At 36.9% G+C, this 17,099-nt stretch overlaps 1 pseudogene; it reads left to right on the plus strand.

The window, feature by feature from the left end:
* Positions 1 to 16,800, plus strand: part of LOC138845151 (glycylpeptide N-tetradecanoyltransferase 2 pseudogene) — a 79,179-nt pseudogene extending 62,379 nt beyond the window's left edge.
* Positions 16,801 to 17,099: the final 299 nt, after the last annotated feature.

Raw genomic sequence — 17,099 nt, forward strand, 5'->3', positions numbered from 1 at the left:
AGCAGATGGAAGACTGCTTTCACTCTTTCTCTCTCTATTTCTCTCTCTCTCTCTCTCTGAAACTCTGCTTTTCAAGTAAATAAAAAAAAGGTTATTTCTCCCTCTTAATATTTTTCATTGGGGATTAATTTTTTTAATATAGGAACTTTGGGAGACAGTTAAACCATAGCAAAACACTTAAACTCTTGAAAGAAAATGAAATGTAGTTCTATCATAAGGAAAACACAGGAAATACATGAGAAATGGCACTAAGAATTTTACAGCTTGCAATACTTTCCTCTAAATACTCCCTATTTCATTCCAGCTTACTCTCTTAAGTACAATTTTCTCTCTGATACATTTTCTATTTATTTTATTCTGTATTTTTGTTATCTACAATATGTTGAACCTTTTCTAATAAGTATATCAAGATTGTTTGCCTCAAAATATACACCTCTCCTGGTAGCATGTAAAATAGAGTGTGGATAACCACTCTCTGATACAGTCATATGTAACATAATAATAAAACCAGAAACTTAACCACATCTTACTGCATTTGACATCATGGCTTTTCTTTAATTCTGGTTCATCCCTCTACCAGTTTCATCACCCTTTGTTCAGTTATTTAATCACTTTAGCCTCAATCTTTTCATTCTAAATAATAAGCGTGGCTATTTGCATTTAACACTATCTGAAAATAAATATTTTCATTATTAATACTATAAGTTACATACTACAATTGTCTTCGTTGATAAATCTTCATATTTCTTTAAATGAATTGAGATGAAAAGTAAAATATATTATTTAAAAATCAATGTTGCTAATATCATAACTGATTCATTATTACTTTCAGTGTGGATTTGTTAAAATTTGATTTTTTTTAAATTTTCAATATTTTATTATTCTCTGGTTCTTTTGTCACCAATTATGATTCAGTAGGGTGGGTTCTAGCTATTTGTATAGTTAGCAATTTCCTTAGGGAAATTTGACTCATCTATCAACCAAGTTTTGACATATATACATATATATATACATATATATATATATTTGTATGTGTGTGCTTGTGTTAAAAATAATGACAACCTTGGTTGCTGGTACTGCGGCATAGAGGGTAAAGCCACCACCTACAGTGCCAACATCCCATATGGGTGCCATTTGAGTCCTGGCTGATCTAGCTCTCTTCCATGGCCTGGGAAAGCAGTAGAAGATGGCCCAAGTCCTTTGATCCCTGTACCCGCATGGGAGACCTGCAAGAAGCTCCTGCCCACTGGCTTTGGATCTGCACATCTCCAGCCACTGAAGCCAAATGCGGAGTGATTTTGTAGATGGAAAACCTCTCTCTCTCTTTCTCTCTCTCTCTCTGCCTCCTCTTCTCTCTGTCACTCTGACTTTCAAATAAATAATCTCTAAAAAATGATAGCCCCTTTACTTAGATTGTTTCTACATTACATTGCCAAACTCATTCTATGTCCCCAGATTTCTTTTTTGAAGTGCATACAATTCATAACACATACCATAAATTCACTTTGCTATTTATGCATTGAAATCTTATTAAGAAAAGCTATAGTGTACATAAGATCAATAAAAGATTATGAGAATCTTTTAAGCCAGAAAATAGTCCAGCAAGCACAAAGCTATATTAATTAACACTAAAAGGAAATAAAAGTTTAGATAGAGGTTTTAATTTAATTCAAATATAAAAAGTTTAAAATGTAGAGAAATGATGTGGTAGGGGAAGCTATAATGTGAATGAAACTACTTCATTTGAATGGAGTTTATTACATTAGAGGACCTGAATTGATTGTTTCATTTACTTTTATTAAAGATGCTTCAAATTACTTCATTCTTTATTAATCATAAATTAAAACACAGTTTCTAATATACATGATTTTTATCTCATATTAAAAATCTTACTGACCCAATTAGTGAAATATCATATCCTCCATAAAGATTCTGTTACTGATTGCTTATCAGGAAACTTTTCTTAATTTATAAAGCTATAACATATGGAGAGTAATGTGAATCAATTTCATCTCTCCACTCAAAAGTTTGGCACACAACATTTATCAACACCTATTATTGTTGGGATGAAAAGTTCAGATGTTCCAATAAGAAATAAATTAGCAGTCTCAAAATTCACAGAATTCTAGATTTTTTCTCAAAGTTTCAACATAGATGTATACTAGTCTAGTGTCTATTATCTTATCTGTAATTGGTATTTCAAAAGGTAGCTTTCATGCACTGAGGACTTTTGTGCATTGTTTCATTTGCCTATCAAAACAATCAAGGATTGTTAAGTCTGTCTACTTTAAAATTTAAAATTTCAAAATATCTTGTCTAAGGCAAGCTTACTGCTGTAGTGCCCCAATAAAAAGGGGCCCACTATAGTGCTCCAGTAAAAAGGTGTCAACCCTTACAATTATCTTTCTAGTTTCTATCAGGTTCTTTCTTAAATATGTTTTCCAAGTTACATCTGCCAGAATGAGATCAATCATTGACTTCAAAAAAGAAGAGTGAATCATTTTGTTAAGCAAAATAGAGTATCATAAATGCAGAGAAACTATGCTGAATTCACTTTCCGCCTCTTCTAGAAACAAGTGTGCGTGTAAATTTACACTGGAATTATAATGTACTTAAATTCATATGTAATATAACATATATAGTGCATAGATTATACTTGATTGCCAATATGTGTATTCATAAACTGTCTACCTATTCTAAATTGTGTTAGTTGTCAGAATAAAACATGTAAAACAAAAAGGATAGCACTAGAATTTAAATCCTTTTATTGTTATAGAAGTAAGAAAAGCAATGGGATGGATTGGAAAGGGATTCAACAATTTGACAAATGTGATATTATGTATTTATTTTCTGTAACTCCTCTAATCCCAACAACCACTTCTTAATTAAACTAACTGCAGCATCTCAAAGAAGTTCAGAGATTGCATCATGTGCACCTTGGACTTGTTTAAGTCCACCAAAAGAAAAAATTAGATACAAAACAGTATTTCCAAGAAGGTGAGTATTTCCAACATAATCCTCATTCTTCATAATGCATAGAGAATAAAAAGGTGATTCAAAATGCAGGTGGTTGATCTCTCAGGTAAGATGCCATTAGAATATTCAGAGTTCATATTGCAGGGCCTAGATATGAATTCTAGTTCTGCTTCCAGTTCCAGCATCTTGTTAATGTGGGCCCTGGCAGGCAGCAAAGGATAGCACTAGGAGTTGGATCCCCACCATCCACACAGAAGGACTGTATTGAGCTCATGGGTCCCAGCTTTGTTGTGGGCATACAATAAGTGGTGTAGTAGATGCTAGCTCTCTCTCTCTGCCTTTCAAATAAATAAATAAATAAATAAGTTAGCATATTAAAATTCATCTAATTCATATGGTTTGCCAAAATCTTTGTGTATATAGTGCTTGATAAATATACTTTTTTATACCTCTTTTTTTGTAGATTTATTTATTCATTTGAAAGGAGAGTTAGAAAGAGAGAGAGGGAGAGACAGAGGCGGAGAGATCTTCTATCTGCTGGTTCACTCACCAAATTTCTGTAAAGGCCAACACTGAGCAAAGCCAAAAGCCATGATCTTGGATCTGCTTCCGGATCTCTTGCATGGGTGTCAGTAGCCCAAGTACTTGGTCCATCTTCAACCACTTCCCCAGCCACATTAAAAAGGTACTGGATCAGAAGTGGAGCAGCTAGGACTCAAACCATCACTGGCATGGGATGCCTGCATAGCAGGCAGCAGCTTAAGCCTCTGCACAACACAAGCCCTGGCTTGTACCTTGAAAATTACTTTTTAGGTCATTCTTCCTGCAATTAGATTTGCTAATAAAATAGCAAGTCTTTAAAAGAAGACCAGTGCTTTTTTTATTCTAAATTTTGGATTGTTGCTTACAGAGAGAAACGATCTAACATGAGTACAACAACATTGAAAATTAAAGAGAAAGTCTCACAAATTGTCAGTACATAGTCTTTTGATCTTGAGAAAACAGTTTAAGAGATTTTCTGAATGTCAGTCTATTCCTGTGGGGAGAAAGATCATCTACCAGTAAGTGGCAGTTTGAATATTTATAATCCTTATTTGTATTCTAACTATAAGTTGTTGATTGTTAGTTGTTCTGACTTCTTGCTACATGATATTAGCAAATATATTCAATATTTCTTAAACTCTGTTCTATGAAAATAATTACACCCTCAATTAAAACAAAGAGATAAAGGGAGGCAAAATATATTTTTAATTCCCTAATGTTTTGAACATTTACATTCTATTTTAAGGCACAAATAATAAAATTTAATATAAATGAATCACATTAGAGATGTTTTAGGCTGATCTCTTGGTCTTTGTGAGACAGATGGTAATATTTCTAAAGTTATAAATATAAATTATAGTGCATGTGCCATTGGGTATTCATATGAATAATTTCAGATATATTTCACTACTTATTTTTCATAAATATGTAAATATTTTGTTTCATCTTTGGGGACCAAATCTGTGTACTACATCCAAATAATAATCCAGAGGGAACAAATATCTATTGAACTTGGTTCCAGAATTTATAATGAATATAAATTGCCAAAGTAAATGACTTTCAGGATCTGACTTTTCAAAGTGATTATCATACTGCAAAGAGAAACAGTTGTAACTGGCATTAGAAGCTAAGGATATTGTGTGTTAGCTTTAAAATGAAAAAGCAGAGAGTAACAAATTTAGAGATATGAAGCAAGAATTTTAAGAAAATATTATAAGAGATTAAAACAAATAAATATAGGATTAGATTAATTACAAAGACTTCCAAATGCAATATTTTTTCGCATTTATCATCTTTATTCTTCAATGTTTAATTAACATAACCATTTTGTATTATGTTGCAAAACTGACCTTTTAAGGATTTCTTAATTTCACAAAAGAAGAATTTTTGCATTGACAAAATAAAACATTATCAACTAATGATAGTTTACTTGCTGTGTGACTAAATGTGTTCTATAAATCAATTATATTGTAGAATTTTCAAGTTCAACAAATGTTTTCCTTTAGTGAACTCTGGCTAGTGTCTTGTACATAATATCCTCACATTCGTACCCGGATGACAATAGATATTATCAGATCTTAATGAAAATCAGATTTCACTATATTCAGTAATTAGCTAGTAAAACTAATTAGTTGAGGACCTACAAAACTAGTGTTAAAGGTGATTAAGCCAAGTTAATGATTACAAAAATAATTATACTTCCACAATGAACTTCAAAATTATAATTGGACTGTCTATCCCAGTTAATTAGTTAATTAGCACACCAAAATTGTTGAAAAACTTTGAACAGTTGGAAAGTGCATTCTTTACAAATCTCACATTTACTTATGCTCTTAGGATGAATTGGTATCACAAATCTTACAAAGTTAAGAAGCAATGATAGAATTTTCATTGTTCACAATAATTAGTTGTTATCCAATTAATTTAATTGTTATTAGCTCCTTTCCATTGCAAAACAAATTTCTTCAAGAAAGCAATAAACTTTAAAAGAAAAAATAAAATAAGATTAGATGAATTTGTGGTTTACTTGATTTTAAGAATTAAATAAACTGTGGAATATATATTGCAGCATTTATATTGCAGCATTTATATTGAATATTTCAATGATGTGTCTATAGAAAGATTGTTTTTATTCTGATCAATTTTTGACTGCTTGACAACTATTTAAGTATCTGCAGTATTTTCCTTTACACAGAATCATAACCATCTTGCTACTTTTTTTTTTTTTTTTTTTTTGACAGGCAGAGTGGACAGTGAGAGAGAGACAGAGAGAAAGGTCTTCCTTTTGCCGTTGGTTCACCCTCCAATGGCCGCCGCGGAAGCTGGCACACTGCACTTGATCCGATGGCAGGAGCCAGGTACTTATCCTGGTCTCCCATGGGGTGCAGGGCCCAAGCACTTGGGCCATCCTCCACTGCACTCCCAGGCCACAGCAGAGAGCTGGCCTGGAAGAGGGGCAACCGGGACAGAATCCAGCACCCCGACCGGGACTAGAACCCGGTGTGCCCGTGCCACAAGGTGGAGGATTAGCCTATTGAGCCACGGCGCCGGCCCATCTTGCTACTTTTACTATCAAACTATAGTCACCTCAACTCACTAATATTTGGATCAATTTAAGCCAATAGTATAAAATAATAACACCATAGAATAAACTGGAATGGTCAGCTTGATACATATAAAAGGCCTTCACAAATTTCATGGAAAAATGTATGACAAAAACTATATGTGAATTTCAATTTCTTTTTACACAAAATAAATTCATATTGACTTGTTGCAACATGTCTAGGTAGGATCTAGTTTGTGGCAGTAAGAAGTATAAACCATCTTTTGGAAAAGAACCCCATCCAAACAATATAAATTCTGTTGAAGTTAGGAAGAGAACAAATATAAAGCTGATGGCAAAGCTTGTGTAGATGAATGGTAAATTCAAAGATGCTTTATGGAAAGTTTATGAGGACCTTAGTCCAAAGAAACTAGTAATTTACAAATATATCACTCATTTCAAGAACGGACAGAATGATATTGAAGGTGAAGCCCATGGTGGGAGAATGCCCACATCAATTTGCAAATAAACAAATAATATTGTATGTGCCCAAAATGAAGAGGACCACCAAGTAACAACAGAAACAATAACCAACACCATATACAGTACAACTGGTTCAGCTTTCACAACTCTGAAAAATTAGAGAAAACTTTCTGTTTCATTTGTGCCCAGAGTGTTGCACTTAGATCTGCTTCAGACAAAACTCAAACTTTCAATGGAAATATGAAGAAATGAGGTCAAGAAACTGAAGTATTGCTCTGAAGAACTGTGATATGAGATGAAACAAGTCCCTAGCAATGAGATATTAAAGACAATGCGTAATCCAAAGAATGGCTACCAGGAAGGAGGTGGGAGTGGTACAGTCAAAGTCAAAGAGGACTTGTCAGGAGCAAAGGTCTCGGTGATAGTTTTATGGGGTGCAATATATTTTGCCAGTTGACTTTCCTTTGGCCAACAAATATCATTTTGCTTGTTAGAAAAGTGTTTTGATAAATTTATCCAATGCAGAAAAGCTGGATTAGAGGGTCCTTCCCAACTGTAAGAATGATTTTGCTCATTCTTCTCATCAAGTGAGAGCAATTGTGTGAGAGTTACCATTGGAAATCATTAGGTGTCCATTTCATAATTATGGTTCCATTTCTTCTGACTTCTGTTTTTTCTAACCCCCCCATCTTTAAACTCAACCAGTTTTATTCATTTATTAATACAGGAAAAAAGGACTCCATTGAGATGGTTAAATTTCTAGGACCTTTAGTTCTTTAAGAATGGACTACATAGCTGGTACCATCAATTACTACAGTGTCTCAAATTCGACAGAGCATTTGCTGATAAATGAAGTTTTTTTTTCTTTTTCTTTTTATCTTTTAGTTCCATTACTCCAGAAACTTTTTGATATTCCCTCGTACTGTTTTCTGGTAGATGACATATAATTAATAATAATAGTATTAATTAAAAATAAAACCTCACTAGATTTATCCTTTTGAGTCATAATTATTTCTTAGCCTTATCCTTTTGAATTATAATTATTTCTTTAAAAACTTTTCTCATCCACTAAGCTAATAGTTCTAAAGAGGAGACAAAATGACTTGTTTCAAATTCACAATATTCGTTACAGTGTTTGGTCCCTGAAAGAGATCCCACAAATATATATTAATAAAATTTTCAGGATAAAGAAAATTCAGATTTTATGTCATTTAGAATCCCGTGGGGCTGGGGTCGGCGCTGTGGCTCACTTGGTTAACCTCCGACTATGGCGCCAGCATCCAATATGGGCGCCGGGTTCTAGTCCTGGTTGCTCCTCTTCCAGTCCAGCTCTCTGCTGTAGCCCAGGAGGGCAGTGGAGGATGGCCCAAGTGCTTGGGCCCCTGCACCTGCATGGGAGACCAGGAGAAGCACCTGGCTCCTGGCTTCGGATCAGCGCCAGCTGTAATGGGGCCATTTGGGGAGTGAACCTACGGAAGGAAGACCTTTCTCTCTGCCTCTCTCTCTGACTGTCTATAACTCTACCTATCAAACAAACAAACAAAAAAATTTAAAAAAAAGAATCCTATGGGGGCCCACACTGTGGTGTAGTAAGTAAAGCTACTGCTTACAGACCCAGCATCCCATTTTGTTGTATGTTCAAGTCCTGGTTGCTCCACTTCTGATCCAGCTCCCTGCTAATGCATGCACCTGTGAAAACAGTGGAGGATGACCCAAGTGATTTGGCCCCTGTATCAGCATGGGAGACCCAGGGGAAGCTCCTGGCCCCTGGTTTTGGAATCAGTCTAGCTATAGCTGTTGGGGGACATTTGGGGAGTGAACCAATGGATGGAAGACGTCTCTCTCTCTCTCTTTCTGTCTCTGTCTCTCGCTCTCAGTAACACTGCCTGTCAAATAAATGAATAAAAAATCCAATGAATATTGATATTCAAAAGTGATTCACAGTTATGCAAATTAAAAAGTAACTAATAATCGTGGTTAATATCTATTAAGATATTTCCATATCCCATAGATATTTATAGATAAAAAGGAGCATATTTAAAAATTATACATAGTATACATAGTACACATTCATTGAAATTTCTTTGATTGGAGTTATTAATTAGATATCCATGTCTTTGGGAAGGAAATCATAAACCACTACTGATTAGGTTACTGGTAAACACAGCCTTAATCCAGAAATCAGAGTTCTTGGAATGAAAATGATTCAAGTCCACTGCCAACCAGGGCACCATGACCATATAGTTGTTCTGGGTTTGGTCAGGAAAACATAGCTTCTTGCAGGCATGAAAAGAATGAGGTGAATAAGTTAGCAGTGAGGACATCTAGGATGTGGAGATGCTTGAGGAGCGAAGGTTGGAAAACTGCCTTCAACAGATCAGAACATCAGACGACTGGAGAGCAAAAAAATTATTTTTTGGCAAAAAACACAAAAATCTTTCCAAGGATTTGGAAAGGAGCCTGCATAGTGGTTAAATGGCTCCAAGCTGGAAAATTGAAACTAACACAAGAGGTCCTGGCAACATCAGCTATGAATATCATTGACTCAGAAAAATAATGCTGTCTCTCTTCCGCCCAAATTGGTGACGTGGCAAATTCTAACTTTGGGCTACACAAGAAAGGGATATTTAGAAATTGTTTCCTTTGTTAGAAGGAAATGGTAGTGGTTCTTAGTTAATAAGAGACAACCTTGAACACGATGTAAATTCCAACATATATGGTCATAAAAATACATATGAGATAGAACTTAAACAAGAAAAATATATTCTCAATTACTTCCTAGTATAATCACAGAATTGTTCAAGGAGTTCAGTGATTACAAATAGGAACAAGGTGGGGGTGAGGGCGAGGGCCGGCGCAGTGGCTCACTTGGTTAATCATCTGCCTGCGGTGCCAGCATCCAATACGGGCACTGATTCTAGTCCCGGTTGCTCCTCTTCCAATCCAGCTCTCTACTGTGGCCCAGGAGGGCAGTGGAGGATGGCCCAAGTACTTGGGCCGCTGCACCTGCATGGGAGACCAGGAAGAAGCGCCTGGCTCCTGGCTTCGGATGGGATCAGTGCCGGCTGTAGTGGCCATTTGGGGAGTGAACCAATGGAAGGAAAACCTTTCTCTCTGTCTCTCACTGTCTATAACTCTACCTGTCAAATGAATAAATAAATACAATGTAGTAACACTGAAATTAATGATGTTGACATTGGATTTCTGATGGTAATATTATTAAAAAAAATAAAAAGAACAAGGCGGCCATTACATCAAACGAGATTTTTCTTGTTTGCACTACGGCATTCGTGGAATTTTTCATGATATCATTGACATTGAGGATATCAGATACAAAATAGAGCAAGAGCAGGCATGTGGTGCAGCAGACAAGGTACCTAACTGGGATGCCTGCACATACGTGAGCCCATAATTCTTAGATTCAGGTCCCTGCTCTACTTCTGCTTCCAACGTCCTGCAAATGCTCACCCTGGGAAGCATCAGATGATGACTCAAATACTTAGGTTCCTGACACCCATGTGGGAGACCTGGATTCAGTGTCACATTCCTGGTTTCAGTCAGCCCCAACGGCATCCGTGGTAGACATTTGGGGAGTGAATGTGTTGGTAGAAGATGTCTATGTCTTTGTTTCTCTGTATACTCTTCTTTCTTTTTTATAAACTTTTTTTTTTTTAATTTTTATTTGACAGGAAGAGTTATAGACAGTAAGAGAGAAACAGAGAGTCTTCCTTTTGTTAGTTCACTCCCCTAATGGCCGCCACGGCCGGTGCTGCACTGATCCAAAGCCAGGAGCCGGGTGCTTCCTCCAGGTCTCCCTGCGGGTGCAGGGACCCAAGCACCTGGGCTATCCTCCACTGCCCTCCTGGGCCACAGCAGAGTGCTGGATTGGAAGAAGAGTAACTGGGACTAGTACCTGGTGCCCCAATCAGGACTAGAACCCAGGGTGCCAGCGCCGCAGGTGGAAGATTAGCCAAGTGAGCCACGGCGCCAGCCCCCTCTGTATACTGTTCTTTCCACTGCATTTTAATCATGCTCATGAAACCCTTACTCTAATATTAATGCTCTTTTTTCAAGAAAAATTTTATATGTCAATATGAATATGTTGTCTGTATTTGATGTGGATGTGATAAAACTTTAAAATTGTAAACTATTTTTAAAAACAATAATAAATTAAAAATTAAAGCATTATTTATTTAATTCATTTAAAAACATATTTCAATGTGGGAAGAGGCTCATATGCAAAGCAGTATCATTCCAAAGGAATTGCTGGGTATTTGGGAGGGGACATATGTTGAGAAGACCTTAATACAGATTGCGAAAAGCAAATGGGGTGTGCAAAGTCTCCCTTGAATTACCAGAAATCCAATAGGCCAAATCCAGACAGCAACAGTAAATCACATCCAAATGCAGCATTCGCTATACAAGAATCTGGCCTTTGGAATTAGAGCATGTGGACATTTGCAGGAGACTGCTCAGAGAGTGATAGATTTGATCTCAGAGAATAAAACTTTTCATTTTAGAAAAAAATTAGTTTTTAGGAATGGATTTTTTTAAAAAAGCTAAAATAAATAAAGTTAATAATTTATATAATTAAGAATTGCTAACATCTCAGTAAGAAATATAAATCTAAAGGGGGAAATAAATTTTTAAAAAGACCCTTAAGGGAAAATGAACAAGTTCACTGAGACTTTTAGAAGGAAATTCTTATTTCCATACTGAAACAAACTGCTAATTTATACCTGTTTCATCATGTTCAATGCAATAGTTTCTCAGACCCTTCTATGAACTTGCCTTTAAGGAGAATAAATGTCAGGATTTATTTATATATTTGAAAGTCAGAGTTAGAGAAAGAGAGAAAGAGAGAGAATGAATCATCTATCAGGTGATTCACGGCCCCAGATGGCAAAGTCCAGGGCTGGGCCAGGCTGAAGCCAAGAGCCAGGAGCCAGGAGCTTCTTCCAGGTCTCCCACGTGGGTGGCAGGACCCAAGCACTTGGGTCATCTTCTGCTGCTTTTTCTAGGCCACTAGCTGGGAATTGGATCAGAATGGGAGAAGCTGAGACACGAACCAGTTTCCATATGGAATGCTGGCATTGCAGGCATTGGTTTATTTGTTACACCTTCTCTCATTCTGATCCATTCAGCATTTTGCTAGAATTAAAATTACTCAGTCTTTTATGGATATTTAATTTGAGGTAATTTGTCAGAATCTTCCATGAAATTTTAACAGTTTACAATATAACTTGCATGCCATTATATTTTTCTTTCCCATACCCTTACCAATATATCATTAAATACAAAAAAAAAAAAAAAAACTGCCAACTCTAAGAAAGTGATACATTTTAGTGTTGAATGTCATTGTCCTGATAAACAATGAGGTTGAGCACATTTGATCCTTTTATCGGACATTTAATTTTCTTCAGTTCTGCCTTGTCTATCGTATTCCTCATTTATGTATCCCAGAGAATAAATGAACACTTTTACTTAACCAGATTAATACTGTCGACTTTTCAGGAGATGCCTTATTAGACCCTAATTTCTTAGTTAAAACTCCTGAGAATTCCTGCACTGGGTTCATTGTCTTTATCAACTGGATCAATCTTTTTAATCCTTAGGTATATGAACATCACCTGTGGAAGCTTTCAATAATAACAGTGTCCTGTCTGAGGGTTTTATTTAATTGATCTGCAAAAAGGCTTGGGCATTACATGGCTTAGATGTTTTCCTAGGCAATTTCAACACCAAATCTTGGTTGATAATCACCGGATTAGATGCAGTCATGTCTTAGTTCTTATCCTGAAAAGAATGTACTAAAATCAGCTGTGTACAGTCATTTCTATTCCAAGAAATTGTTCTGATTTTCAATGTTTACCCGAGTTTTATCTCTCCTCTCTGACCCCTGGTAGGTGATTTCTCTTTTTTTTCTTTAGAACCTTGGCTCCCAGTCAGCTCTTTTGCCTTGGGCATGTTTTACTGCTTCTTTGAGAAAGTATTCTTTAATGTCAAACCTTGTTCAACTTCTCCTTTGGATCATTCTAATGTATATGTAATTGTGCTCTCTATATAGGACACTGTGAAACCTTGCCTATTTACTTGGAATCTAGTGGCCCTGACACTTAACACTCTGAGTATAGGCTCCAAATATGGTGATTTCATATTCACTACTGTAACTGATGAAATGGAATCAATATTACATAGAAAATACATGGGGCTGGTGCTGTGGCATAGGGGGTAAAGCCACCACTTGCAGTGCCAACATCACATAGGGTGCCGGTTCCAGTCCCAGCTGCTCCACTTCTGATCCAGCTCTCTGCTATGGCCTGGGAAAGCAGTGGAAGATGGCCTGAATGCTTGGGCCCTTGCACCCATGCAGGAGACCTGGAAGAAACTCCTGGCTCCTGGGTTTGTATCCTTCAGATCAGCTCAGCTCCAATTGTTGTGGCCATCTGGGAGGTAAACCAGCAGATGGAAGATTCTCTGTCTCTCTCCCTCTCTCCCTCTCTCCCTCAACTTCTACCTCTCTGTCACTCAAACAAATAACTCTTTAAAAAATAAGAAAATAGATGAATGTTCTAATGGTAACTCTCATTAACATATAACATTGTAAGCACCGCTGACTCTATTTTTGTAAAAAAAAGTAAACTGAGGCATGTTAAAATATTGGAGTTTATTTAAACAAACTGATTTATGAATTGGACAGTGGAAACCTAAGAAGTGGTTCAGGAGTTTCTTTGAAGAAATATAAGGGGGAAACTTTTACAGAGTGATACAGAAGAAATACAAAGAAAATATTCGATTGGTTATAGTTATAAAATTGCCTTATTTAGCCTATCCTATTAGAAATTCACTAGTTATGTAACAGTTTGTTGGCTGCTTCTGATTAATTAGGATTAAATGTTGTTTTTGTTGTTTATGCAGGCAGTTACAAGGAACAATTTATTAAGTCTCACTTTTATTTGCAAGCTAAGCAAGGTTAACTTCACTTAGGAAGTCTGACTAGTTTTGTCTGTTCAGAGATTTTTCTGGTCTGGTCTCCATTTTAACTTACTTTAGCATCACTATTCCCCTAAAAAATGTGTTGGTCACCTTGCAGGAAACATACTTGTAGTATCTCTATGCACCATTACATTTATGCTTCCAAATTTGGCCACTTCTCCTCCTTCTAATACTACCAGGAAGTTCGTTTAATGTAGTCTTTACCTTTACCTGTCTACAATACTGCTTGCAATGTTTCTTTTTTTTTTCTTTCTAAGCATCAAAACTTTTTCCTTAATTTTCAAAGTCCAACTCAAATGAACAAATTTTTCCTTGAAATTTCCACAAAGACCATGAGTGAAAAAAAATTCTTAATTCTGTGAATTCCTGTACCACTTGTTTGACTTTATCATTACTTATGTAGAATGCTATGCACTGACAAATTAACTGCCACTGTAGGATTCTGATACCAATAACACAACTTGTTAAATTAATTTACTTATTTAAGACGTAGGGAGAAAAGAAGAGATTTAAAAAGAGTCGTTCACCCCCAAATGCTAGAACCTAAGTTGAGCCAAAGCCAGAACTAGGAACAAGGAACTCAATTCAAGTCTCCGTCATGGGTGATGGTAGGGTTTTCAATCACCACCGAGAAGGACAACAAAGACCATGAAAGCAAAGAATGAGTTTTATTAGGGGGAAGAACTACCAGGAGAAGCCTCAGTGGGAGAGGAGCTCAGGGCTCATGTATAGGGCTGGGGCTTTGTAGGGAATTTGTGTCAAGGGTGGAGGGAGATGGGTGGGAGATGAGTTGGAGCAGCTGAACAAAAGTTTTCGAGATGCAGGCTGGAGCAGCTGAAGAGGATTCCAGATACCGTGAGACAGTGTGTCCCCAAAACAGGGAGTCCCTGGGGCTGCCTGATTCATAGCTGGGGCAGTAATAGGTACCGGGAGGCACTGATGTCTCCCTGATTTGCAGCTGGGACAAATTGTGGGAATGGTGAGGCTCTCCAGGTGCCTGGTACCTCTGTGTTTTTGTTTTCCTGATACCAGGAAAGAGTGGGGGAGATGTGTCGGCCCCTTGTGGATTCAAGACTCACACAGGTGGCAGGAACACAATTGCTTGAGTCATTACTGCTGCTCGCAGTGGTCTGTATGGGCAAGAAGCTGGAGTCAGGATTTTTAGCTAAAAATCGAACTCAGGTACTTGGATATGAGTCAGGCCTCCTAACTACTAGTATAAATGCCTCCTCCAATAAATAAAACTGTTAAAGAAAAAAATTCCACATGAGTTAAGTTTGACAAAATTTATTTAAGAAAAAGGTTATAAAACTGAACATCATTCTGGAACAAATTGCTTAGAGTGCCCAGTTCTGTCACATGGGCAAATTATCTTTTAGCCAGAAAAAAGGAAGTAACATAGAAACAACCAGATTGGCTGAAATTAACATTTGCCTTTTAAGATCCAGTTTTAGTGGCTTTCATCTGCTGATTGTCTGAAATTTCACCTATTATGATTAGTTGAGACTCAATTTGGTTATAGTTTGTTTACAGTTCAAACGTGGTTATTAGTTCACTATGTACTAGGTCTGCTTTGGGAAAATCTTGATCATGCAAGTACAGAGACTGGATTAGGCCAAATTTAACTCAGTTTAATTATACCAGGGAACCGAATCCCCAGAGTATAGTATTTATGTATTGGAAATAATAGTAGTACAATAAATAAATGTTAATTAAATGGGATTGACTCTAACTCTACCAATCAAGTATGAAAAAAGAAAATATGAGACCAAGCATATATTATAACATTTATTAGTGGCTCACTCATACGCTATTGACTTAGGAGCAGAATAAAATAGTATTATTTGAAATTATGTCAATAGAAATTTTATGTAGAAAAATATCATATGAACTTATATAGGAAAAATAATTGCTAGGGGATGGGTGTGGTGCCAAGAAGACCCCTAATTGGAGCTAGATCAATGTGCTGCACTAAAGAGAAAATGTAACCAATATTGCCCTGTAATAGTGTACCCTCTGCCCTGAGCAATGGCTCCCCAGACAGTGCCCTCATCATGGCAGAGGGCAGTAAGTTTTCAGCCAGCCAGTGGAGTCTTGAGCTAGATGACCAGGATATGTGTGGGGTAGACAGAGACAATCAGAAGGAGACAAAGCACACTTAAGGAAATCCCAGAGGGATTTTAGAGCCAAAAGGTAGGAAAAAAATAAGAAAAAGTGGAGTAAAAAGAACAAAAGTTAAAAAAAATTATAGAGATACCAACATCTGATTCCTGGAGATTAAAATCTAGCAGCCTTCAAAACACAACACTGTCTGACAGTGGATCTGAGTGGGAGCAGTCATGGAAGGCCACCATTCCAATGCAGAAGCTGCAAGATATTTAAAAAGCAATGCAGATGTCATCCATATTCCAGGGCCTGACTAGCAATACAAATGAAGTGGCAAAATGCAGCCAGTGACTAAATTAAATGATTAATAGTGTCTTGTGGTGCAATTGAACCATATAGAGACAAACATGTCAGGAACCACATTCTTAGCCACAGGGTTTTATGTGGGGCTTGTGTTGGGCAGTTTTGACTTGAGTAATGACAGCATGCTCAAGGAGCTGTACACATTGGTAAATGAGAAGGTGATGACAAATTGTTCCATTCCAGTTCTAAACCATGAAGCTTGGCTCCAACAAGGGCACTGTGGAGTCAGAGTGTCATCAAATAAAAAACTAAAAAACTAAGGGCATTCATAAATGCCATCCCAGTAAACGTCTGAATTTATGACTGAGTGACAATGGTGGAAATCGATTTTCTTTGTGTAAGAAATTGTCATCCAAATGAGAATCCCCACTATTAATCTGACAAATAACCAGAGACATGACCTGAAAGGAATCCTTCAGGCCACATACACTGTTGGGGTAGTTCTTCCTAATCCAGTGGCCACGTGCAGATACTGGCATCAATTACTAAATCCCAGAAAATTGTAAACCTAATATTTTGTCACATGAGTAGATCAAGATATTACAGAGAGCAAAGATTTCACATATTACAAAGACTTTAGGCTTGAGACCAATGGAGTGAAAAGATGTCAAAGTAGTTCCAGAATTAGTTAACAGTTACCTGATGCAGCTTCAGCTATGTCCAGTGATTGATGAAGAGGGAGTAGCTAGCTGGTTCCCCCAGCTAAGCTCCACTCCACCGAGGAACAGATAATTGACACGTTTGCAATGAAGAGCTTGGGTGGGAAACTGACTGACCCCCTAAGCTTCTGAAATGTCCTCAGAGCAATCACAAACCACCCTGATCACTGGAGCCTCCATTTACAGCATTCAATAGGAGAGAGCCCTCCTGGACCTCATGAATGATGTGCTTATTGTAAGCAAAATTGAAAAGATTTGATATAGGAGATGACAATTTGCAGTGGTTTTCCATGGGATGTGTCTGGGAACAAAGTCTGAAATGGTTGGGTTTGCACTACAATAAATAATGCTTCTATTTCTAAATCTCAGACATCATTATTTGCTATTATTCTGTGCAATAATTCCTAGAACCGCCACTCAGAAGAATAAAA

The sequence above is a fragment of the Oryctolagus cuniculus genome, chromosome 14 (genome assembly GCF_964237555.1).
Source record: "Oryctolagus cuniculus chromosome 14, mOryCun1.1, whole genome shotgun sequence".
Lineage (NCBI taxonomy): Eukaryota > Metazoa > Chordata > Mammalia > Lagomorpha > Leporidae > Oryctolagus > Oryctolagus cuniculus.